General features: G+C 39.4%; 1 long non-coding RNA gene across 1 annotated transcript; it reads right to left on the bottom strand.

Moving 5' to 3' along the window:
- Positions 1 to 7,194: 7,194 nt before the first annotated feature.
- On the bottom strand, positions 7,195 to 7,592 carry LOC149022602 (uncharacterized). The gene is made up of 3 exons (XR_016172072.1): positions 7,555 to 7,592; positions 7,328 to 7,465; positions 7,195 to 7,221 (listed from the first exon to the last, which is right to left on the bottom strand). It is a non-coding gene; the product is annotated as an uncharacterized LOC149022602 (long non-coding RNA).
- Between the last annotated feature and the right edge of the window lie 18,643 nt (positions 7,593 to 26,235).

Genomic DNA, 26,235 nt, shown 5'->3' with positions numbered 1-26,235 from the left:
CATATAATTTGACATGGCAGACAGAACTGGAATGGGAACAAGATTGACATATAATTTGATGGGTTTGCAAGCAGGGGGCAATGAAAATCTAGGTTTCACAAAGAAAGATTTGTAAAATTATTTGAATAGCAAACGGCAACGTGATTTGCCATATGGGGATGCCGAAAGCTTGATGTTTTATTTAGACAATCGACGAAATTTAAACCCTGCATTTGTGTATTCTATACAGATGGATAGTGAGGATGACACAAATAATTGAAACATGACCTTTATATTGAAATATTTTTTATTCCCCTTAAATTTGTATATGGATAGTGGTACTAATTTGTATAAAACAATGATAGACCATATACATTATTGTAATTCTTCATTTGAAAATTTCAGTGTGCATAACAGTGGTTGGTTGCTCAATTATGGGATAGTTTTTTGTGTCGGTTCCAATACAAAAGTACTTCACATAAAGAGTTGGTATGTACAGTGGTTATTCTAATTTACCAAAAAATTATGAAGATATTAAGATTTGGTATGTATGAATGCGCTAACGTTTATGCAAACTTAGTAAAAACGGAATGGTTTCGTTCTAATCACAGTGTTGAAACGGAAATGGTTCTGTTTTAAAAAGGAACCATTCCGTTTCAACTCGGTCATGAATATGATACCCAGGGAATGGTTCCTTTTTAAACGAAACCATTCCATTTCATCCCTGTGATCAGTCTGATGAAACGGAATGCTTCATTTTTAAACGGAACGATTCCGTTTCAACACTGTGATCAGTCTGATGAAATGGAATGGTTCCTTTTGATCAGTCCGTTTCAACACTGTGATCAGTTCGATGAACGGAACCATTCCGTTTCAACACTGTGATCAGTCTAATGAAACGAAATGGTTCATTTTTAAATGGAACCATTCCGTTTCAACATTGTGATAAGTCTAGTAAAACGGAATGGTTCCTTTTGATCAGTCCGTTTCAACATTGTGATCAGTCTGATGAATGGAACCATTTCGTTTCAACACTGTGATCAATCTGATAAGACAAAATAGTTCCTTTTTAAACGGAACTATTCCGTTTCAACACTGTGATAAGTCTAGTGAAACGGAATGGTTCCTTTTGATCAGTCCGTTTCAACACTGTGATCAGTCTGATGAACGAAACCATTCCATTTCAACACTGTGATCAGTCTAATGAAACGAAATGGTTCCTTTTTAAATGGAACCATTTCGTTTCAACATTGTGATAAGTCTAGTAAAACGAAATGGTTCTTTTTAATCAGTCCGTTTCAACACTGTGATCAGTCTGATGAACGGAACCATTCCGTTTCAACACTGTGATCAGTCTGATGAAACAAAATAGTTCTTTTTTAAATGGAACTATTCCGTTTTAACACTGTGATAAGTCTAGTGAAACGGAATGGTTCCTTTTGATCAGTCCGTTTCAACACTGTGATCAATCTGATGAACAGAACCATTCCGTTTCAACACTGTGATCAGTTTGATGAAACGAAATGGTTCCTTTTTAAACGGAACTATTCCGTTTTACCACTGTGATAAGTCTAGTGAAACGAAATGGTTCTTTTTGATCAGTCCGTTTCAACACTGTGATCAGTCTGATGAACGGAACCATTCCGTTACAACACTGTGATCAGTCTGATGAAACGAAATGGTTCCTTTTTAAACGGAAACATTCCGTTTCAACACTGTGATAAGTCTAGTGAAACGGAATGGTTCCTTTTGATCAGTCTGTTTCAACACTGTGATCAGTCTGATGAACGAAACCATTCCATTTCAACACTGTGATCAGTCTAATGAAACGAAATGGTTCCTTTTTAAATGGAACCATTTCATTTCAACATTGTGATAAGTCTAGTAAAACGAAATGGTTCTTTTTAATCAGGTCCGTTTCAACACTGTGATCAGTCTGATGAAATGAAATGGTTCTTTTTTAAATGGAACCATTCTGTTTCAACACTGTGATAAGTCTAGTGAAACGGAATGGTTCCTTTTGATCGATCCGTTTCAACATCGTGGATCATTCTGATGAACGGAACCATTCCGTTTCAACACTGTGATCAGTCTGATGAAATGAAATGGTTCCTTTTTAAACGGAAACATTCATTTTCAACACTGTAATATGTAGTGAAACGGAATGGTTCCTTTTGATCAGTTTGTTTCAACACTGTGATCAGTTTGATGAAACGGAATGCTTCCTTTTTAAACGGAACCATTCTATTTCAAATGGGTCATGAATATGCTAAAACGGAATGATTCCTTTTTAAACGGAACCAGTCTGTTTCAACACTGTGATCAATCTGATGAAACGGAATGGTTCCTTTTTAAACGAAACCATTCCGTTTCAACACTGTGATCAGTCAGATGAAACGGAATGGTTCCTTTTTAAACGGAATCATTCCGTTTCAAGTAGCTTCAGAACGGAATCATTTTGTTTCCTCCCTGTGATCAGTCTGATGAAATGGAATCATTCCATTTCAAATAGCTTCAGAACGGAACCATTCCGTTTTACCCACTTTGCATAAACGTTAGCGCATGGTCACATACCAAATCTTCATATCATCACATTTTTTTTGGTAAATTAGAATAACCACTGTACATACCAACTCTTTATGTGAAGTACATTTGTATTGGAACCCAAAAAAAACTATCCCATAATTGAGCAACCAACCATGGGGTAAAAAAATAACATGTCATCTCACCAGACTCTGCTAGCTTTTTCACCTCATGAACCAAACAACCATACTTTTAAAATTTCATGGAAAATAACTTTTCTCCACCCCACCTTTATTCCAACAAACAACTGGTGTCTAACGAAGTTTTAGATTTGAATCTTCGTCCTTATACATTTCTTCCCTTTCTTGTCTCCTTGTCACCTTTTCCTCAATAAGAAATGCTCTTTTTTTCAAGATCTAGCTCAAATTTTAATTCATTCTATGTAAATCTATCAAATGTTGAGAGGTTGAGAGAAAACAAAAGTGACTTGCTCTCCTAGAGTCCAAGCCATACAGAGTAAAAATCTTTATGGGTCTTTTTTGACATTATGTAGTTGAAGTATGTGGTTGCAGCTAACCAGAGATTACATGTCCCCCACCTCAATAAAAGAATCAACCCTCCCATCTTTACTGCCTCATAACTAGAAAGATCTCTTTCATCATTCAAGTAGGCAGTTGTTAAAATAACTTGAGGGATCATATGCCCCAACCAGTCAATAATGGAAGCATAGCTTATCCATGTTCCTTGCCATCAAGAGAATATAGAAGCAGCAAGGTCTCCCACATCATGCAAGTTTAGAGACTTGTTATCAGAAGTAGCACACAATGAACATCTCTACATACCACCATCCAAGGAAAAGCCAATCTAAGCAGCAAGGTCTCCTACAACATGCAAGTTTAGAGACTGGTTATCAGAAGTAGTACACAATGAACATCTCTATACGCCACCATTCAAGGAAAAACCAATCTTCAGATAATCAAATATTACAAAGATTTCATGATCATTCAAACTACCAACTTATTCACATAAACAACACCTTCCCACTATCCTATATAGAAAACCTAAAATGGGGGGAAATAAACATTACAATACCATAAAGACATGTTCTAGATTGATTGTCGAACATTTACAAGAGAGGAAAGCAAACACTCTGAAATCAGCAAATGCATGGCTTCCTTTGCTTAATAATAAATATTCCCTCTACTTTCAGACCAATCTTTGCTTCGAGCTTTAAGATTCAGACAGCATGGTCAAACAGAAGATGCTCCTCCAACCCCATTATCTGAAGTTGTACATGCATGGAGCATAGTACAGATATCTGTCATTTCAAGGAATTGCTCCGCATTGTCCATCAACAGAGGTCCATATTCGAAAACTAGCTTCTTGCACTGCCAGAAAAATTGAAATAGCAGACAAACAAATATAAGCAAGAGAAATGAATTGGCTTTTCTAGAAAATTGGTTCATTGCATATTTGTGGAAAGTCGTAGAAAAAATTCCTCTGAATTAATGGATGGACAGACAGAACCTAGTTGAGGTAACTTATTGGGATTGGAATATATTAAAAAAAAAAAATGGCCCACAAAGGTGAATGTTTATGGGAAGGTTTTCAGAATGGATTACATAATGGAAATTCATAGCGTCTTTAAAAAATGAGAAATTGGTGCACTTGAAGTTGAATAAGGACCCAAATCTTAAAGGAAACAAGAAAGCATATGAGTCCTATGTATTAGTTTAAACAACTCAATCACAACAAATCAATGACCTGTAAAAACAGATAAGATACAAAAGTCTTCACCTCCTTCACATAGCTCTCCACTGCATCACATCCCTTTAGAAGAATCTGGATTACATCCAACTGCAATAATTACCAAAGATAAGCAAAAGCGTCAATTAGAAACAGCTACTATATAAGTCGCATCCATTAAATTTTTTATTGGAAGTAATTTTCATTTTATTGACACGTAAAATGTAATCCAGAACTTATTTCATAAAAAGCTTCACTTGGTGAAGCCTCTTTTATTACAAAACAGTAACTTGAATTTCTGGCCAACCACAAACTTAAAGCCTGCATGCTACATAGCTTTTTTCTTTCCTTTTTCTTAACGGGTCCATGTTATATAGTTAAGCCTTAATGACAAAGTGGGATGCATTTTGCAAATGACATTACCATTTTTTCCAAGGAACCATCCTCTAAACTTTAATATTTGTTGTAAGGACTTGACCACAAAGCCCTCTATAGTCTAATACAACATACATCAGTCTTGACCATCAAACCAAATGCAAATTGCTATTTTATTTTGAATGTAGGCTAAACCCAAGGCCTATAAAGAAAATACATTGCTAGACAAAATCTATGCAGATTAGATAATTAACTATTCCAACAGAGAAACACAGATATGATTAAAATTCATAAAACAGATTTACACTGTCTACTGGTTCAGCAGTCGATATCCTCTTCTCTTCTTCTTATGAGTGGTCTTCTCCAGCTTCCCCTGCTTCATCTGATTGTTGAGGTTTCCCCTTGTTCCCCCTATCTTCTTTATCCTTCTTTCTTCTCTATTCTGTCCCCCATTAGTAACCCTAAGAGTATCTAGTAGAGTCCAATCTACAAGCAGCCTGTTGTGGAGTAAGGTATTACCCAAGAAAAGAATTAACAAGACGATGAAGAGATATAATAGCTATCTACTAGTGGTTCTTTAATTCTGTTACTAAATATTTCAAATGAGCACTAGTCATTAGCAACTTAGGGGAGAGAAAAAAGAAGAGATAAGCGAGTCTTAAAAGTACAGATAAGTATTAACCATTGATCTCGTATGTATCTATTTTGACCCTCACTTTTCAACATCTAGCGCCTTGAGAACTATGGCCACACAGATAGCCAGGATACCCTTTGCAGAATATATACCATTTCCTGATTGGTGCTTGTACGAGATCCTCAAGTGAAGTTTTGCTCCTAATAATAAACCCAAAGGCAAAAAGAATCCTACCCAGGAATGTGGCTACACCAACACTCCTGTGAGTGTGTCTATATTCTCCCATAAGAAAATACATATATGCTCCCTTGTATTAATAAGAATAGATATACAAAAATAGGAATCTCATACTCCTGGACAGAAAATTGTTTCAATTTTGCAATTGATCAGGAGATTAAGATTGATGAGAGGAGATTACAATCTCATGAGCAACATCCTTCAAAAAGCAGACAGCAAAATTTCCATGAATTCCACCGGTATTACATAAAACAGACCGGATATCATCTTCATCCTGGAAAAGAAAAATCAGGGGGCGGGAGGAGATCATGTATTATCAGAACTAGTAGGAGAAGTAACACTTGTTCACTTATAATTAGGCAAAACTTTAATTGATCAGAAAAACAAAAAGCTAGCAAATGAACAGTTTGTCCTGACCATAGGTAGAGAATTCCTAAATTTATGCTATATTCTTTCTAAAAGTACATAGCAAACCACATATTTTTCAAAGTTCAGGATGATTCACATATTTTATACCTCAATTGTGCCATTCTTAGCTTTTTCAAAATTTCCATATCATTATATTTGATTTTCCATTTTTTCCATAGCTGATCTACAATTCAATTCAAAACTACCAAATTTGAAAATATGGTTATATATTAAATATATGCCAAATTTTTTCCCTTACTTTTCAATGAAAACACAAAATCATAGAGGAGAGTATCTAATGGTGTGACTTTCTGTACCAAATTTTGCAATGGCCACAATGAAGACATGAAAAGAAAATGAGACAAGCAAAAGAACCAAGAGTGAAACCATTAGCCAAGATGGTAGCAAGGTACAAGAAGAAATGGCACAGAATAAGCAACAGATCATCACACCTGTGGGTATTTTTCCAAATTGGATAATAGGCCATGAATTAATGATGCAAACATCTCCAGATCTGGCAACTTCATTAACTGAAAAATCTTTCTAACTTGATATCTAACTGAGGAACTAGTATCCATCTGACAATCAATCAACTGCAAATACCAGAGAAGTACAAAATTCAGAGTTAGTATACTGAGAAGAAAAAAAATCTTTCAAGTAAAAGGAAAATATAGATGGTTCTACAAACTTCTATCAAATTATGTGATCAAATTAGAAGTATCCAGCTTGCTGCCGTTGATGTTTGACAGCTGCAACACATCACCTGGGTGTCCAGGCACTTTGGTGATGCCTAGATGATGCCTTGTCCCCTTGGTTTCAACCCCCCCAACCCCCCCCCCCCCCCCCAAAAATAAAAAATAGGAGGGAGGAAAAAATAAAAGTAAAAATAAAATATAAAAAAACTCTAAAAAGCCTTGAATTGCCTACATTCTGTGACAACTACAAAGGTTTCAGAATTCATAGACTGCTTTGGTTAGCACAACAGGACATTGGCAATGACAAGAGAATACCATATGAATGTGAGCTTCTTGCACCCATCGATTATCTGACTTTATAGTTATAATAATTTTATTAACAGGATTTAAGTAAACATGCTTCAACATAGACCATGAAAGCGTTTCTGAAAAATATATCACAAAAAAAAGTATACATAACAGGAAAAAAAGATTGAAAATCCGTATTAGCAACTCACCAATTGTATCAAAACTTTGTGAATTAGGAACAACACCACTAATGGGAACAACACCATGCGAAGGCCGAATCCCTTAAAATTCCACAGGATGCTGCAGGGGCTCTTACACTTCCTCCAGTGTCAGTGCCTGGAAGGAAAACGCCAATAGTACAAGAAGGGTTTGTATGAGAACCTCCATCAGGGGGAAAGAAAAAGCAAGATGATAATATCTCAAGGGAGTAAATGTTTCGGACCTAAGGAGAAATCTACAAGGTTCCCTGCCACCGCTGCAGCAGACCCACTTGAAGATCCTCCAGGAATCTGATCTGGGAAAGAAGGATTAACAGGTGTTCCCTAGTGTATGTTTTCCCCATTGAGACTGCAATCAAAAACTAAAAGGCAACAAAATATTAAACATAAAACATGAACAACTCTTCATCCCAGAAATTGTTCAAATAAAAAATAAATAAATGGAACATACCTGTAGGCCAATTCATCTAAGACGGTTTTACCAACAGATGTGGCACCAGCATTTAGGAGAGCTGTAACAACGGGAGCAGTTGATACAGAAGCCGAGTGGGTCTTGGCCCAATCCGGATGACCAAATCCAGTCACATACCCTTCAACATTAAATCTGTTCACATAAACCCAAAATTTCAAGACCAGTTCAGAAATTGCAAATAAATAGACAAGTTAAAGAAAAATGAAAGAAGTCAAAAGAAGTAAACGAAGAGAGATAAGAGTTAGACATGTCTTTGAAAAGTAAGGCCTTGGATTCAGTAGAAGCAGTTGGAGGAGTTAGTACGAATTTCTCCATGAAAGCTCCAAACGCTAGAACGAGTACCCAAACTAGGGCTTCTTCTTGTTCAAGTTGTTGTTTCAGGCTACTTCTTCTTCTTCTCCGTTACAGCCTCGATCGAAAGCTCAATATGAAGATGTAACACGAAATCAGGGGTAAACCGAAAAACGCTGGAACGAGTTGGATTCTTGTTCAAGCTGCTGCTTATTCTTCTTCTCCAAGATGCAAACTTCGATCGATATCAGATCAAATGTAGCAAACAAAAATGCTTCAAGAGAAAGAAGATTCTTGTTCAACCTGCTGCTTCTTTTTCTTCTTCTCCAAGATGCGTTAGAGCTTCTATGATATCACGAAATGAGGTTTGGTTTCTTACTGTTTGGGTTTTGTGCTTTTCAAAAGATTTTGAAAATTGTATATTTTGAAATCAAAATTTGAAATCGTATATACTGTTTTGGATTTTATATAAAACGTATCCCTCTCAATTGAGTCGAACCGCCCAACTTGAACCGTTGGGTTGTGCTAGACCGAACCATCAAACAAAACCGATGTTTTAAACAAGGATTTGAGTATTTTAGATTATTTTATTGTTAAAATGAAGTCAGCCGTCCGATTAGATCGGACGGCCGGCTTGATGGTCCTGCGCATTAATTACGCAGGACCTAGCAAAATTGCAAACAAACCTCTGTTCTCAAAAAAGAAAATTATACCATTCATAACGGAGTCCTATGAAAAAAAGAAATGAGTCTTAGTTTACCAAATTGCACTAGAACCCCCTCTTAATTGGATAATATCACTTATCTCCTCTCTTACCTAGAACTGGTATGAAATATCATCCTTCCATTAAATTTTTAGTTAAATTCTACTTTTACAATTAAATATTTTCCTAAAACTCCAAACAACATTTAAATCTCAAATTACCCTCCGAACCCCTCTCCCTCCCCAAATACCATTAATTACCTTAGGAGTTAAACTCTAAATGACTTTCAATCAGATTTTTCTTAAAACTCCAAATTAACCTTATGTTCATTTGATCTAGAGGTTTCAATTTCATTAAGGAAAAAAAAAAAAAAAAAAGGAAAGGAAATTTAAAATAAGTCTTCGTTAGGGTTTTTTTTTTTTTTCATTTTTTTCTCTCAAGAAAAACATCTAAATTAAAGAAACCTATGGGTATTTTGACGTTTTACAAACAAAATTAATTGAGGATAAATTAGGTTTTTAACTCTAAGGTAATTGAGGGTATTTCGGGATTTTAACAATAATTTAATTGAGAGTGATTTAAGGTTTTAAACGATGGGTAATCGAGAGTAATTTGGGGTTTAAACCAAAATATCTCAAGTAGAGTTTTTTTACGTGTGAGTCTCTTTAGTGGAACATAAATTAATGTTGGGTCCCCGTAATGCAATATATTATGTGTGGGTCCCAAGCAAACTAACATCATTAGCCGCCGTTAAGTATACTCAAATTTCAAACATGAATGGACTAAAGTGCCCCTCATATTATTTAATACATTGTGTTAGTATATGGTTTTAAAAAGAGATAATTGGTTATTAACTGTTAATTATATGGTTGAAAAATATGTATATCCAAAAAAAATGACAAAAAATAAAATAACACTTGAAGGGAATTTTGGTCCTTTTACGTTTGAAATTTGAATATACTTAACAGGAACTAGTGATGTTAATCTGATTAGGACACACGCGTAATATATTGTTCTAAGGGGACCCACATGTAAAAAACTCTTACAATTAAGGTAATTTGGAATTTAAAAAAAAGGTTTAATGGTGAAAGTAATAGTTAACAAAAGATATGTGTTTGATACCTTTCGAAGTAGAGTGCAAGTGCCAATTGGTAAACAAAGAAGGGAGGTGAATGATATTTACTTTTAAAAAATAAAAGAAAATAAAAAAAGAACAAGATATTATTGATTAAAAGGATAAAAACAAGGATAATTTAGTTGTTTTTGAAATACGAAGGAAGAAGAGGTAATATTATTCACTTTTTTGGAGAATTCATAGGTAAGAGGGGAGTAAAAGTACAGAGAAACCAAACATAGGAAAGGATAGAAAATTTCTAAAAAAAGAAAAAAGCAAATGTGAGTGTCCTTTTGATGCCCTTGAGAATACATCTTTGAATTTTTTAGATGACTTTTTGCAAAATTATCATTTGGATAGAGTAGAAGATTTAATGAGAATTAATCTTTTTCCAACCTTAGAGTTTCGAAGTAAAATTTTTCTTGAAGTCTTGAAAAAGAAATTTGTTGAAAAACCAAATTTCAGAAGAAGACAAATGTTACTTCGAAGGACTTTCATCAAATGGATTTTTGAATGTTTTAGAGAACCATTTGGTCTAACCAAATTTAGAAAGCTAAAATTTATTAAAGAAATGTATCTCTTGAGATGGTATACGATTAGAGGATATACTTGTCAAAGTCAAGCAACGATATTTTAGTCCAATAAAAAGTATACTAAAACAAAACTCAGTCTTTTTCATAATAGTTTGGTATGATATGATATATACACATATGTTGCCATTCCTTAGTTGCAACTATGCATTTTAAAGCCACAAAATCCATCCAACGAAATTAACTATATGTATATGTTTACCCTAAAACAAAAGGGACTCTAATTTTTGAAGACCTCTTATGAGGAGAAAACAATATACAAGAGGAGAGAAAAAGGGGAAGGGGGGGGGACACCGATCTTGAAAGGAGGCTGGAGAGAAGCACTAAGACCCCATATAACATTCATGCTAAGCTAGAGAGTTGAAGAAGTTATCTTCTGATGAATAGAAAATATTCAGATTCTGCTAGAGAGTTGAAGAAGTTATCTTCTGATGAATAGAAAATTTTCAGATTCTGCTAGGTGGTTTTAAGCATTTTTGCCAGATCACGTTATGTTTCTCATATGTTGTGCGTGATTGGTTAATTTCTTTTTTTTCTCATTTTTACAGGCACCTTCTAAAAAATGGCTTTTTGGAGAAGGGAAAGATCGTCATTTACTTAGAAACATGAGAAACATTGTGCAGAATTTTTGAACTGGGCTACTCCCTCTCTTTCTTTGTGTTTTGAGAAGGACTGAAAAACTTACTATGTCCAAACGACTTTGCATGTATTTTCTTGTTCTTGATTTCCTCCAAAAATTCTCGCCATACCAAAATCTAAATTTTTGGTTTCATCTCTCTCTTTGTCTACTAATACATTCCTAGCTTTCAGATCTCTATGAATGATTTTCAGCTTAGAGTCTTTATGAAGGTAAAGAACACCGCAAGCAATTCCCACTATGATTTCAAATCGTTCACTATAATCAAGCAGTGCCTTCTTACTATCATCTATCCAAAGCATTACATGAAATAGTTTTAATTAAATGAACTAGACAATAATAATAACAAGAGAAGAAGAGATAAAATTTTCAAACAAGTTAAATAGAGTTAAGCATACAAAAAATGAAAGAATCCAAGCTTTTATTGGGCATGAACTCTGATATGGAGAAAATATTATCGAACCGGGTTCATACTTGGTTTTATCCTCGACTCCAGTTGAGACAGAAGGAATCGACTCGCTCCCGAGTGAACCGAATCCGTAAGATGGCTTGCTGAGGAAGAAAACTTATTCAGCTACAAGCACGCCCTAATCCAACTTATGGATTAGGTTAATCACCCTAATGATGGCAGACTCAAATTGATGGATGCGGCTAATCATTATCGAAGGGATAATCATCGCATAACCTAAAGGTTATCTCAGGAGTCCTCTACTAGTCCAAACTAGTAGAAGCCTATTGCTCAACGGATCTAACTGTTAAGATCCAACGACTACCCGAAGAAGGCTCAAGTGCATCCAACGAAGGAGATTCGAAGGTACACTCTATATAAACCTCACTGCCATACGAGGTGAGGGATACAGATTCAAATACACACTGGTAGACGTAAACTATCAGAGGCTTACGATTTAGATCACCTTTCCCAGTTCTTCATTCCTTAGCTCTGTGCTTCTAGCAGAGCCGTTTGTGACTAAGTTCATCAACTGAGTTAGCCTTCGGAGGTGGACTCCCGACCCCCGCGGTCGGGCCACATCTGACGCTTTTGTTTTGCAGGTCATCACGAGGAGATTTAAGGGCTGAGCAGATTTTGGGCGCATCATTTGGCGCCGTCTGTGGGAAAGACTTGTAAAGCCATGGTGACTAGATCGGCAGCAGCCGCTGCACAGCGCGATTCCGGTGTTAAGATTCCTGGAGTGAACAATCCAGCCGTTCCCCAGGGAAGCCAACATCCTATTGAGGTAGATGGTGGTCAGGGAGGACATAATCCTCCAGATACATTCCAAGATCAATTGAATCAGGTGAAGATTCAACTCTTGGAGGTGAGCCAAGCACTCCGCGTAATCACCAAACGAGTGGTTTTACCACACAAGAACTTGATCATCGCGATTCAGGGAGGAGTGCGCTGCCACGTGATCAAAGATTGGCTGAAGACCGGAATATCGGTCAGAACTTTCGTGAAGATGACCGAGGACCTAGGAGAATTGACGATCAACCTAGGCGAGACGATCGGTTCGACAGACCGCAGGAAAGTACAACCGATTCAAATACAAGGTTTGATACAGGGGTGAGAACTCACTCACCAACAGTCAGAAGAACCGTTCGTGATGATCGGGCAGTTCGCGATGAGCGGAATGTTCGTGAGGGACGGGCCATTCGTGATGATCGAATAGCTCGTGAAGATCGTGTTAATCGAGGTCGTGATCATATTGCTGAAGATCACCCGACCCCAGTTGGTCAAGAATTGGCCTACATCAATCGGAAGTTAGGGCGGTTGGCTAAGGGAAGGATAATTGAGGGTATTTACTCAGCCATTCGGAAGACCCCCTTTGCTGAGCCAATTGCGAAATATCAGTTTCCCCATAACTTCCGTTTGCCTACATTTTCTACATTTGATGGCTCCGGAGATCCAACGGCCCACATTGGCTATTATCAGCAAACTATGGCAGTTTCAGGTAATTCTGATGAAATTTTATGCAGAGTTTTTGGTTCATCTTTAACCAGAGCGGCACAAAAGTGGTTTTCGAACCTCCCATCTGGAAGTATTGTAAACTTCGATGAGTTAACGCGCAAATTCATAGGGCGATTCCGAGTGGAATACGGGTCAAGAAAACGAAAGAAATCTTGTTCCATTGTTAGACAAGGAAAAAGCGAATCGATCGAGAGAGTTTCCGAAAAGATTCAACAAAGTAACGATGGAGATAGAAAATTTGGATGAGCAAGTAGCCAAAACTGCTCTATTCACTGGACTCACTAACCGGAAACTCCTAGAGTTATTACTACAGGATATGCCTGCAACTTATGCTGAGTTGGTACAGAGATGCCAGAAGCAGGCCGAACTCATGGAGATCCTAGATGTGCGCCAAGGAGATAACAAAGTCTCCAATAAGGAACAGAAGGCTCCTGAGCAGAAGCAGAAGCCAAAGAAAAATGTCTCGATCGGGTTGGAAAATCTCAGGCTTGGCGCCAGAGGTCTCCCGGTAAAAGTGAATATACTCCATTGAATGTTCCTCGGGCTGATATTCTAAATATCATCAAAAGGAAAAATATTTTGAAGTGGCCACCTAAAATTCTTTTGAAACCTGAAGAGCAGCATGATCGAGAAAAGTATTGCCGATTCCACAAGGACTATGATCATTATACAAATGATTGTCGTCATCTGAAAGCAGATATTGAGAGATTAATATCTCAGGGACACTTGTCCAATTTTGTTAGCAGAAGAAGGGAGGAGCCACGTGAGCCATGCGCGGCTGCCCCTAAAAGGGATCGTTCGGTTAGTTCAGAACGATCAAGGGAGGCTCCGAATTCTAAGAAGGGCAAGGAGGTGATTGAAGCTACTCGGTCACCGATCCTTACCATTTTCGGAGGACCAGAGCCCGAATCACTCCGAAGTTTGAAAACAAAATCCAAATTTGTCGGAACTGGAGAGACGCAGAAGCGAAAGAAGCCGAATGGTGAAGATTCTATCACCTTTGGCGAGGAGGATGAAAGAGGCGTTTGTTAACCTCATGATGATGCCATAGTCATCAAGGTAGGGATTGCACGCCGGGAAGTGCATAGAGTTTTGGTTGATACAGGGTCTGCAGCTGACATAATTTCTTATGAAGTGTATCAAAAGCTGAAGGTGGATGAGGACTTGATGGAGCCTTCATCCACGCATCTATATGGTTTTGCAGGATCATCTGCGGTGGCAGAAGGATCTGTCTAGTTAGACTTATCTATTGGAAGTTTTCCTAAGGAAACAACCTTTCGAATCAATTTTTTGGTGGTTCGGGAACTGCCAGCTTATAATGTTATCCTCGGGCGACCATCTTTATCTAAGATAGGTGCTATTGTTTCGACAAAACACCTGAAGATAAAATTCCCGACTGATATGGGAATCGGTCAAGTTTCCTCTGACCAGAGGATCTCTCGGCAATGTTACGTTGCCTATTTAAAAGACAAGGAGGGCCCGAGGAAGGTGACTGCCCTACCTATAGAAGTTCGAGATGATCGGGAAGAAGCAGAAATGCAAAGGCCCGAACCAGTGGAGAAGCTGGAGCAAATCCAACTGTGTACCGAGGATATGAAGAAGATTACTTATATCGGGTCTGAACAGCTGGAGGAATTCAAAGATGAGTTGAAGTTATTTCTTCAACAGAATAATGACATATTTGCATGGTCTGCTGAAGACGTGCCAGGAATCGATCGGGCTGTCGCAGAGCATAAACTCTGGATAGATCCGAAGGTGAAACCAGTGATACAGAAAAGGAGAAATTTCTCCATTGAAAAGTATGAAGCCGTTCGGGGGAAGTTGGAAAAGCCGAAGAATTCTGGTTTCATAGAACCAATTGAATGCCCAACTTGGTTAGCTAATGTGGTAATGGTAAAAAAGGCGAATGGGAAGTGGAGGATGTGTACAGACTACACAGATCTCAACAAGGCTTGCCCTAAAGATTGTTATCCATTACCTCAGATTGACCTCTTGATAGATGCGACTGTAGGATATGAAACTCTAAGTTTCATGGATGCCTACTCAGGGTATAATCAGATCCTTATGAATAAGGAAGATGAGAAGTTCACGGCTTTCATGAGTGATCGTGAAAGCTACTATTATAAAATCATGCCATTTGGCCTGAAGAATGTAGGAGCTACATATCAGAGGGCCGTCAACAAGATTTTCAAAGATTTGATAGGGAAGAATGTTGAAGCTTATGTTGACGACATGCTTATGAAGAGCTTTACAAAAGCAAATCATATTGCAGATTTAACTGAGGTATTCTCAGTACTGCGAAAATATCAAATGAAGCTGAATCTAGAAAAGTGCGCCTTTGGAGTTTCTTCAGGCAAATTTTTGGGCTTCATGGTATCACAGAGGGGAATTGAGGCTAATCCTGCCAAAATACAGGCTTTGGTTGACATGGAGGCTGCCAAAGCTGTTCGTGATGTGCGGTGTTTAACGGGGAGAGTTGCCGCTTTGAATCATTTCATCTCCAAGTGCGGAGAAAAGTGTTTGCCATTCTTCAAGGCACTCAAAGATTTGAGGGGCAGCAAGGAAGCAAAATGGGTGAAAAATGCCAGAAAGCTTTTGAGGAATTAAAAGAAGCACTCGGACAACCGCCGATCTTGTCCCAACCGAGGAGAAGGGGAAATATTACAGCTATATCTAGCTGCGTCCCTTTCAGCGGTCAGTGTAGTACTTGTTCGTGAGAAAGATAAAAAACAATGGCCGATTTACTATGTGAGCCACGTATTGCTAGATGCGGAGATACGATATTCGCAGATTGAGAAGCAGGCTCTGGCTCTCATGATGGCCGCCAGGAAGCTAAGGCCATATTTCCAGGCTCATCCAATTGAGTTATTTTCAAATTTTCCTCTCAGTAAAGTTCTTAATAAACCTGATTTATCTAGAAGGATGGTGTCCTGGTCGGTTGAACTCAGCGAGTTCCAAGTGAGCTTTAAGCCCAGGACCGCAATCAAAGCTCAGGCGCTAGCTGATTTTGTAGTAGAAACTATTGCACCGGTGGAACCCACCATCGAGGATCCCATTATACCAACCACTTGGGAAGTATATGTGGATGGTTCGAGTAATAAAGATGGAGCAGGAGCTGGAATTCTATTAAAGAGTCCAGCAGGATTTATTATTCGATATGCTTTGAGATTTGCATTCGAAGCAAGTAATAACGAAGCGAGAATATGAGGCTCGATAGTTTGGACTTCGGTTGTCAAAAGCATTCTCTATTGCGGATGTTACTATTTATAGTGACTCTCAACTTATAGTCAACCAAGTCCAGGGGGAGTATGGTATTAAAGAACCACGCTTGCAGAAATATCAAGAGATAGTGCAGGCATTTCAAAAGCAATTTCGGAATTTGAAGATATCTCAGATTCCAAGGACTGAAAATACAGTGGCAGATGAGCTATCCCGATTAGCCAATGCCAAAGAAAAAAATCTAGACCCTTCGGTCTACATTGAGGAGATAACATTTCCAAGTTATCATGAGAAAGAAATTTCTTATATTGAAGCAGAGCGTTCTTTGGATGGATCCGATAATCGAGTATCTGAGAGATGACAAATTACCTGAGGATTCAAAATACGATCGGCGAGATTTGTCATTCAGAATGGGAGACTATACAAAAGATCTTATTATGGACCCCTTATGAGATGTATAGGTCTCGAAGGAGCAAAATCAGCCTTGGCTGAGGTTCATGAAGGAATTTGTGGAGCTCACATGGGTGGACGAGCCCTGGCCCACAAAATTCTAAGACTTGGGTTATATTGGCCTAAGATCTAAGAGGCTGCTATGGAGTATGTTCGTTGATGTGGCAACTGTCAAATTCATGCTACAATATGGAAGCGCCCAGCGGAAACCATGACTTCAATTCTAGATCCCATTCCCTTTGTGATGTGGGGAATTGATATCATGGGCAAATTCACCAAAGCGTCAGGCAGACGGGAATATCTGATAGTAGCAATTGATTACTTCACGAAATGGATTGAAGCCAGTGCACTGGCAACAATTACTGAGAAAAAAGTGGAGAAATTCGTGCTTGGGTCAATCATATATCGTGGTGTTCATGATGTAAACATTTTCAACTCAATCAATGCAATTATTGGCTTTCAACAAATTATCTTTTGATTGGGGGGCATCATACACCACATTCAAGAACAAGATCCAACTATAAGGCATCGGATGAAAATCCGAGTGAGTTCCTTCCACAAGGCGTCGGTTTGAAACCCGAGTAAGTTCCTTCAAGACTTAATGAATTTTCGGATTATCCTTAAGTTAAGGCATCGGTTTAAAACCTGAGTGAGTTCATTCTCAGACTTATTGTATTTCTCCGGAAATCCTTAAGTAAAGGCATCGGTTTAAAACCCGAGTGAGTTCCTTCTACAAGGCATCGATTTAAAACCCGAGTGAGTTCCTTCTCAGACTTATTGTATTTCTCCGGAAATCTTTAAGTAAAGGCATTGTTCCAAACAACTAAGACCTAATGCAACAGCGATTCAAATGAGCAAAGTTCAAGATGAAGTTAACTTCTTATTTCTTCAAAAGACCAAAAGAGGCCAGTCTCAATATCAAAACATAAGATTACAAGAGCTGGATACAATCTTCGGTCAAAAAAGAAAGTCATCATCGGTGATCATTAAGAAGTCATACAAGATCGGCACAACTTTGCTAGAACAAACACATGAGTCAATCATTGGTATGGATTTAAGGAAAAGAAGAGAAGAAACGAGGATTACAAAAAAACATCTCAGTATGCATAAAATCCTCCGCAATTTCATACTCTTTGTCCAGCTTGTCCAGGAGAAGTATGGTCCTCGACCAAACTTGCATTCAAGGTGAGCTCGTCATAATTGAATCCTTCCAAGGGAGAATAAACAAGAGAATCTTCCAGATAATGCATAATATCTGGATCAGAAGGCGGAGGATCAATCTTATTTTTGGTCCAGTCAGGAGGAGGAAGGCCTAGGTTGGTAAATACTTCAGGATGGCAAACAGCATTGTAGGGAGTCATATCAAAATGAGGATCCTTCCTTAGTATTGATTCCCATACTTCGTTCTCACCATCCCGGTACGCTTTGCAAGTTATAAGCATTCAGCATATCAACAAAGGGCTTCTTGTGTAAATACTTGAAGACGCAGCTCTGCGAACATCGGATTGGAAGGGATTTAGGCAAAGCAACGACAGCTTGCCTTTGAGGTAACGCTTCAGATCCTTTGGCTCCTGACTTTCCAACTCCTCGCTCCAGTTGCCAAATCTTCTCCCTGGCATCATCCAAGTTTGACCGGAGACGATCGATCACCGAATTCTTCTATCCTGCAAACTCCCAAGCTAGATTCCTAAGGCGAGCAATCTCAGCATCTTTAGCTTCAGAGATTTCCCGAAGCCTAGAAACTTCATTGCTCAACCTATTGAGCCTAGAGGCTGCTTCCACTTGGTTGTGGAAGTTACCAGTAAGACTCCTGCAAACAACTTCCGAGTTAAAATGAGCAGAAGAGTAATATTTAGAATCAAAAGATAATGAAGAAAGACTTACATCACCATTGACTTCATAAAGACCTCATCTGGAAGTTTGGAAAGAACTGCGCTCTCAGAAGTCATTCGAGTAGCAGTGCACCATTCCAACGCTCTGTCAAACTCGTTTGACACTAATTCAGGCGAAGGATGAGAAGGATGAGCTACATCAAGAGAAGGATGAGCTGCATCACTTGTCACCGACGGCGCTTCCTGGTGGCAAAATCCTCCAAATCCAAAGGAGAGAAGGAGGATGCCAAACAAGCACTAGAATTGGAAATAGGAGCAACACCTGCTGGGACCACACCTTCATCAGATCTTCCTGGGAAGAACGAGCGATCACTTCAGGCAGAAGAGGCATAGGGGCGGCATCAATAGAAACTGTGGGAATCTGACTTGAAGATTCACCAATAGCATTCGCCTTACGCTTGGAGGATTCACTAGCTGAAACCCCCTCACTTGCCCCAACCACCGCCGATGGAACGATTTTCTTACAAGATTTCGCTTTGATAAAGTTCGGATTGATTCTGGGAGCCACTGTATACACAGAAAAAGCCGTATCAGTACAAAAGCCCAACAACAACAGCAACACGGGAAAACCCTAGTTCTCTGTCAAATATGCAAACCCGATTAACTAAACCCCAAGTACTACTACTGTGCAGTTTACTCAGGGGGAAGGGGAAAGAGATGAGTAATCAAAAAACTCACTTGTTCAGAAGTTGATAGAGTTATTGTTGGAGTACGAGGAATACGGAAGCAAGCAGGAGGATTCGCTCCCAAACGTCATTCTGCCCCAAACGATAAGCTTGGATGTTGTAGGCACCCAACAGTTTGGAGAAAGGTACGCTGTTCAGGTACTTCCGAACACAATCCTTCCGAAGCTCTGGCTTGATGTGCTTGGGCTTGCTAGGAATCGCCCACTTCAAATATCTTTCGTTCTCCGCACATTGAAATTCCAGTCTGTCACCGAACAACGTGGCAGCTTCTTTTTGCTTCTTGGCCTCGTGCTCGACAGCAACAGCACGAGCCTTTGAAGAATTAAGGACCTCCTTGAGGGAGTTCACTTCTTCCTCGTGCTTTCTTTGCAGCTCCTCGGCAGCTGCAGTAAGCCGGTCTATCTCAGAATTGGCTTTGGCCAAATTCTCTTCACAGGTTTGCAACAAGGAGCTGTTGCAGCCAACCCAGCTCAATGCTTGCATGTGCTGATAGAAGCTCAACACAGCATTCCTGGGAAGGCAGAAATTATCAGAAGAAGTCATAAGAGATTATGAAAAAATAAGTAAGCAGGAAGACCGGTACCTTGTGGAGTGACTAACAAGGGCAACGTCGTCCAGGGTTTCAAATTTCTGACGATCAGAAGGAATAAGACTGAGGGAACTCCACTCCGCAGCTTTCTCAGGATTCTGTGTCACCCTGTCGGTCAACTTCAGGGTCCACTGGGGGGTAAAGACCTCCTCACAATCCGCAGAATTCTTGGATTTTTTATGGGAGGAAGCATCAACTATAACATGCCTCCTTTTGGTTCTGGCGGAGGAGGAGATATTAGACCTCTCCACCATCGGCTTCTTCCCTTTACTCGAAGCATTAGCCACGGGCCTGATATTCCTGATACCCCTGTAAGAGGGGTCGGGAGAGGGAACTGAAGCCTCTTGCTCAACGGTCAAGGCTCTAGGCGATCGTTGCTCAGCTGTCACAACGGCCCTAGCGGCCTTCACTCGCAGGCTTTCGGGATTCATTCTTGGAGGCACTGCAAAGAAGAGCAAGAGTCAGAATTAAAGATGTATCACTTCAGTAAAATTAAAGGATGATGGTTAGAAGCTCACAATGAGCCAAGCCCAAGTACTGAAGAATGGAGTTATACTCCACCTCAAGTCCATGTATCTCTTGATACCATGGAAAGGATTTGATCTTCCTGATGGCCGCCTCGTCTTCTTTGGATAAGGGAAGGCCTCGGTTATTCTCAGAAGAAGAAGTACGCCGCCTCCAGACGGTCGGGAAGTTAAGATCTTATGGAGGCGCTTGACAGAAAAAGTATCGTTCGCGCCATCTTTTGTGGTTAGAAGGGCAAGTTCCTTTTACAAGGATGCCGCCCCTCCAATCAAGTTCAGCTTTATTGCGTTTGGATAGAAAAACCCAGCCGGGAGGATGGGAGATAGAAAGAACATGAAAATGCACAAAGAGAGAAAGAGATGGCGTAATGCCAAGTTCAAAACACAAACCCAAGAAGCCGATGATGAGACGCCAGCTATTGGGAAGAAGCATTCCAGGGCAAATGTCCCAGTGATTCAGAACGGCTGAGAACAAAGGATTAAAAAAGGGAAAGCGAACCCCGTTTTCCAGTGCATCTATGTACAGAGAAAACTCACCCGAAAGGGTTGAATCGACCCTCTCATCAGGATGGGGAGCCCTAACCTGATAAGAGGAAGGAAAATCAAAATCTTGGATTGCTGAAAGAAGGGTTTCCTCCTTGAAAACGGAGGGAACAGAGCCAGGTCCGCCATCGAACCTGGAAGTTTGAGGCTGCCTAGAAGACTCGGCAGTTACCCTAGAAGTCTTGGAAGATCCAGACAAGGATGGAAGGAGTTTCAGTTTTCCTCTCTAAACTTTTTTGAGAAACTTCAGCAAACTCGCGCCAGAGGACAGTTAGGGTTTTGTTATCACTATTCGACTGTTCGGAAGGAGGGGAAGCAAAAGCTTCATTACCACTACTATTACTAACACTGGGTACTAGAGAAACCCTATTATCCGCCATTACTTGTTTCAGTAAGGTACAAAAAGAAAAAGACCAATAAACTTACTGATTCAGTGAGGCAAAAGCTTGAGAGCAGGAAGGCGCAAAGCAGACGACAAAGGTTCAAATTCCAGACAAGAAGAATGAAACCTACGAAGACAACGAACCGCTTTTAAAGCACCCGCACGAGTGTTCGAGAATCTGAACGATCGAGATTGATTCAAAATCGACGATCGAGATTAGAAGACATTTTGAAAGTTTGAACTCACGAATCCGAAATAGGCGTTCGGAAACCGTCGCTTGGGTTACGTGAGCCACGACAGATTGACTGCAAGGAGACACGTGGCATTACCCTCACAATGCTCGAGGAAAAGTGACCACTGCATTAAATGTGATATGACATTTAATGGAACATGCAGAGACTATTGCCTGATGAAGAACCCAGTTAAAAACCAAGCCCTCGGGATTGACCGAACGCTTGGTCTAGGGGGCTCGTGATATGGAGAAAATATGATCGAACCGGGTTCATACTTGGTTTGATCCTCGACTCCGATTGAGACAAAAGGAATCGACTCGCTCCCGAGCGAACCGAATCCGTAAGATGGCTTGCTAAGGAAGAAAACTTATTCAACTACAAGCACACCCTCATCCAACTTATGGATTAGGTTAATCACCCTAATGATGGCAGACTCAAATTGACGGCTGCGGCTAATCATTATCGAAGGGATAATCATCGCATAACCTTAAGGTTATCTCAGGAGTCCTCTACTAGTCCAAACTAGTAGAAGTTTATTGCTCAACAGATCTAATTGTTAAGATCCAACGACTACCCGAAGAAAGCTCAAGCGCATTCAATGAAGGAGATTTGAAGGTACACTCTATATAAACCTCACTGCCATACGAGGTGAGGGACACAGATTCAAATACACACTGGTAGACGTAAACTATAAGAGGCTTACGATCTAGATCACCTTTCCCAGTTCTTCATTCCTTAGCTCTGTGCTTCTAGTAGAGCCGTTTGTGATTAAGTTCATCAACTGACTTAGCCTTCGGAGGTGGACTCCCGACCCCCGCGGTCGGGCCACATCTGACTCTTTCGTTTTGCAGGTCATCACGAGGAGATCTAAGGGCTGAGCAGATTTTGGACGCATCAACTCATAGATTAAAGTCTTCTCCTCTTCATGGACACAAGCAAGAAGGCTAACCAAATTTCTGTGCTGAAGTTTTGCAATAAATAGAACCTCATTTTTAAACTCTTCAATTCCTTGCCTTAAATTCCTTGATAGTCTTTTAACAGCTATCTGCTTCCTATTGAACAACCGACCCTGGAAATTGAGATTAAAAACAATTAATCAACCCTTGAACCAATACCAGGTTTTAGTATTGTAGACCATGCTTGCAATCTATTAATCTAAATTAAATAGTAACTGGAGAATGGGAAGAGAAGTCACCTTGTAGACAACACCAAAACTGCCTTGTCCAAGCTTGTTATTGGGAGAGAAGTTGTCCGTGGCAGTGGCCACAACTTCTAGTTCAACGAATGGCGATTCGGCATTTGAATCAATGTCTTGAAGCTTATCATTCCCAATAAAGTTTTTTGTTGAACTAATGAAATCAAATAAGAACCTATTACACTTCTGCTTCTCAATTGTTCCTAATTGGTTGTAATTAGACACTAGAAGTTGCTTGATACTTTTCTAAGTAAATAAACCATGAAAAAGATTGATTTTTTTTTTTTACCTCCTCTCCTTTAGCAGTTGGTACACAAAAGTAGCGAAGAGAAGAACAACTAGAACAAGAGACTCGATAAGAATCACTAGAGTCCGCTTGTTGTGAAGAAATCCTCCATCTTTTCTTGCATGTTTAGCTGCAACACATAAAACCATCATCATCAAATCATATATTCTACCCCCACCAAAACACCCCCCCCCCCCCCAAAAAAAAAATAAAAGAAAGAAGGAACTCATTGATATAAGAAATTAGTTGACCTAGATCCAGGGCATCCACTTGTAGGTGAAAATAATCGCCACCACGACTAAAATATCGAATGTCCATAAAGTTGCCGAACCAAGCGATGCAACCACTGCCGCCACCGGTAATATTCGCAGGGGCGTAGGCAGTGCAAGAGTAGTTCTTGAAGCACTCTTCCTTAGACTCGTCGAGACTCAAATTCTTGTTGACCAGGGCCATGGATGTGTCTGGAAGCTTTAGGAACCCATCTCCCTTACTGCACCCAAGGCTTCTCTTCCTCACACACCCATTAAACCATTCCCTAAAGGACCAGCATGTTTGATACTGAGGGCTAACTTGATTTGCAGATTCATGCCCATCAATCATACAATCAACAAAGTCATCATTAGAAGTTCTATTGCTGACCATTGAAGAGTGAAGGGAAAATCTAAAGTCCTAGGGGAAACTGAATGAAGAGCTAAAATCTTAAACAGATATGCCAAGGGTCTCGAATGCAAATAGAGAAAGAGAGAAGGATGGAAGAATAGAAGAATGAACAAGAGAAAAGGTTGAAGAACTTACTTGTTTAAATCCTGAACGGAATGGAGCTTGAAACTAGAAGATATGGAACTGGAGATCGCAAGGAGGAATGCTAGAAACGCTGAGTGAAAGCAAATTCATGAAATGGAGAAGTGAAAGTTGAAATTTGAAAATTGAAAAGACAAGGGTTTAAATAGATTCAAAGGCGAGATGATGTTCGGATGAGATTAGCTTCAATCAACGGACGAGGATGAGTGACGGTTCGAGTGATGATAATCAACAAACAAGATTGGATGGAGATCAACAACTGACGATCACTGACGGTTCGAGCGCGCTAGGGTAATGATGGTAACAGCTTTCAAAGGCCACATGGCGCCTTCGGCACAGATAATAAGATGGGCATACGGCTCGAATAGCGTACCATTGCATAGACAGAGTAATAAATGCGACGTTTGAAGAAACGAGAGGACGTTTGGTCTTTCACCTACTAGGTTCGGTGATCTTGATCAAGAAATAACAAACCAAGCCATCGGTCCTATTGTCCTGATCGCTTGGCTTAAGGGGCTCATGATATGGATAAATAAGGGATTACTCTAGTCAAATTGATAACTCTGGTTGGGGTCGGTCTAATGATCAAACTATCAAGTAACGTGAAGAAGAAGGAACCCAATAGTTAAGGAAAGAAACATGTTCCCGTGGAATTCAGGAGACAAGATCATGCCACGAAAGGTAACAACCCTTAACTCCGAAAGATGGGTAACAACCCTAGGACTGGACGACCACTAGAAAGAAACATAAACACATCTAACAGTCGAGAATAACAGATAAAATCTATATAAACTAAGGAATCACATACAGGAGAAAAAACTGAATCATTTCCCTCCATTAGTTCATTCAATTAAAGCTCTGATCAAGCTAGAGCTCTTCGATGTTTCAATTGCAGACTTAACCTTGGGAGGTGGTTACCCAATTGTGGGAGGTGATCGAGCTCTGACATCTGTTTTGTAGGAATATGAAAGCTAAACAATTTTTGGCTGCATCACCTAGCTGTCTCCATTCCAAATGAACTCTGGAGATTTGAGTGAGGTGGATAATCCTAAACAGAACTAATCTTATATTATAATTTATAAAAAGAACAAAATTTTGAAAGGTACATATTGGTTAATAAGGTACGTATTGGTCCTATTGAATGGAATATCTGCTATTTAAAAATTCTGGAGCTCACAATAAGAGGGAGAAAAACAACTCTTCAATTCTCAGGGTTGCTAATTAATTTGTAATTCTTGTTGCTAAAAAGGAAAAACATAATGTAGACTTCTTTAGGATATAATTTCAGGACAATGGATTACTAACCTCTACGGGTCACGAGTGTACAATGCAAAATTCTTCCCCCTTTAAGAAACTTCGATTGCAGTCATTGTAACTACATTTATGGAACAAGAACCTATTCCCCATGGTAGATGAGTCTAAATCCTTGAGATCAGTTGTTTTCATAATTAGAGCAGGTTGGTTACGCATAGGAATTTTTGTTCCATTCTCTAGCACGAAAACAACACTACACATGGTTGGTCTATCTGATGCATTTTCTTGCACATACAGCAATCCAACCTGAATACACCTTAAAACTTCGTCAGTAGAACAACTATCAGTTTTGATAGATGCATCAACTATCTCTAATGCTCGTTCTTCTTCCCACAAGTCCCACACCTGTTAATGTTTCATATAATCATGATTGTCTGGAATTGGAAATTGAATATAGAGTTTTTTTTTCATTTTGCTCATTAAGTTGTTCCAAACTCTTGTTTGCCCGCTTAAGTGGCCAATATTTCAGTTTGTCCAATCTGGAGAACTTGAAATATTACAAAAAATCCAATGTAGTTTTCTGTTGATTTCCACTTTGAAATTACCATTTTGCCATGGGGTGAAGGGGGTGAAGGGAAATATAAATTTATTTTTATTTTATAATACTTCATTTAATTTTTTTCAAATTTATAAAAGAACTCCCTATCTCATTTGTTTAAATTGTCTTTTCTTTCTTTGGATTTTTCGCTTTACTCTCCATTTCCCATTTTCGTTTGTGACATTTGTGTGATTCGAGTCTTTACTCTCAACTTGCTTTGAGCTGATTAAAGCTGTGGACAGTGTTTTTTCTGCAGAAGTTGAAAATTAGTCATTCTGGAGTAAGATGGCTCCGAGTACGTTTGGTTTGCCAACCATGGTAGTGAGAGTTCATCATCTAGAGGATCTGATGGTACATAGATCATTGTGTTCTAAGAGGAATCCTTTTCACTCCAAAATTGCTTTTCACAAGTCTAATCAACTTGGGAATCCAGACATTGAACCAACCCCTTCTTTTCCACTTCTTGGGGAACTCAGGCCGGTATCTGCAAGCGCAAGTAAGAAGATGGTTTCTAATGGATATGCGGGAGGGGCAACTTCAAAATAAAAAATACTTGAAATTGGATTCTTGTTTGGTTGCTCCCCCACCCGAGGGAAAGAAGCCTTGTGCTTTTGCTGTAGCAGTTTCTGAAGTTACATACAGATAAGAATCTAAGTTCGAATATGGAAAGCAATTATATACTTAATAGTGAAATCCTCCCCCGCCCC

This window comes from Hakea prostrata, chromosome 3 (genome assembly GCF_041222555.1).
Source record: "Hakea prostrata isolate BN-2017 chromosome 3, UWA_Hpros_2, whole genome shotgun sequence".
Classification (NCBI taxonomy): Eukaryota; Viridiplantae; Streptophyta; class Magnoliopsida; order Proteales; family Proteaceae; genus Hakea; species Hakea prostrata.
The sequence above is the reverse complement of the archived record's forward strand: the minus strand, read 5'-3'. Positions and strand labels throughout refer to the sequence as shown.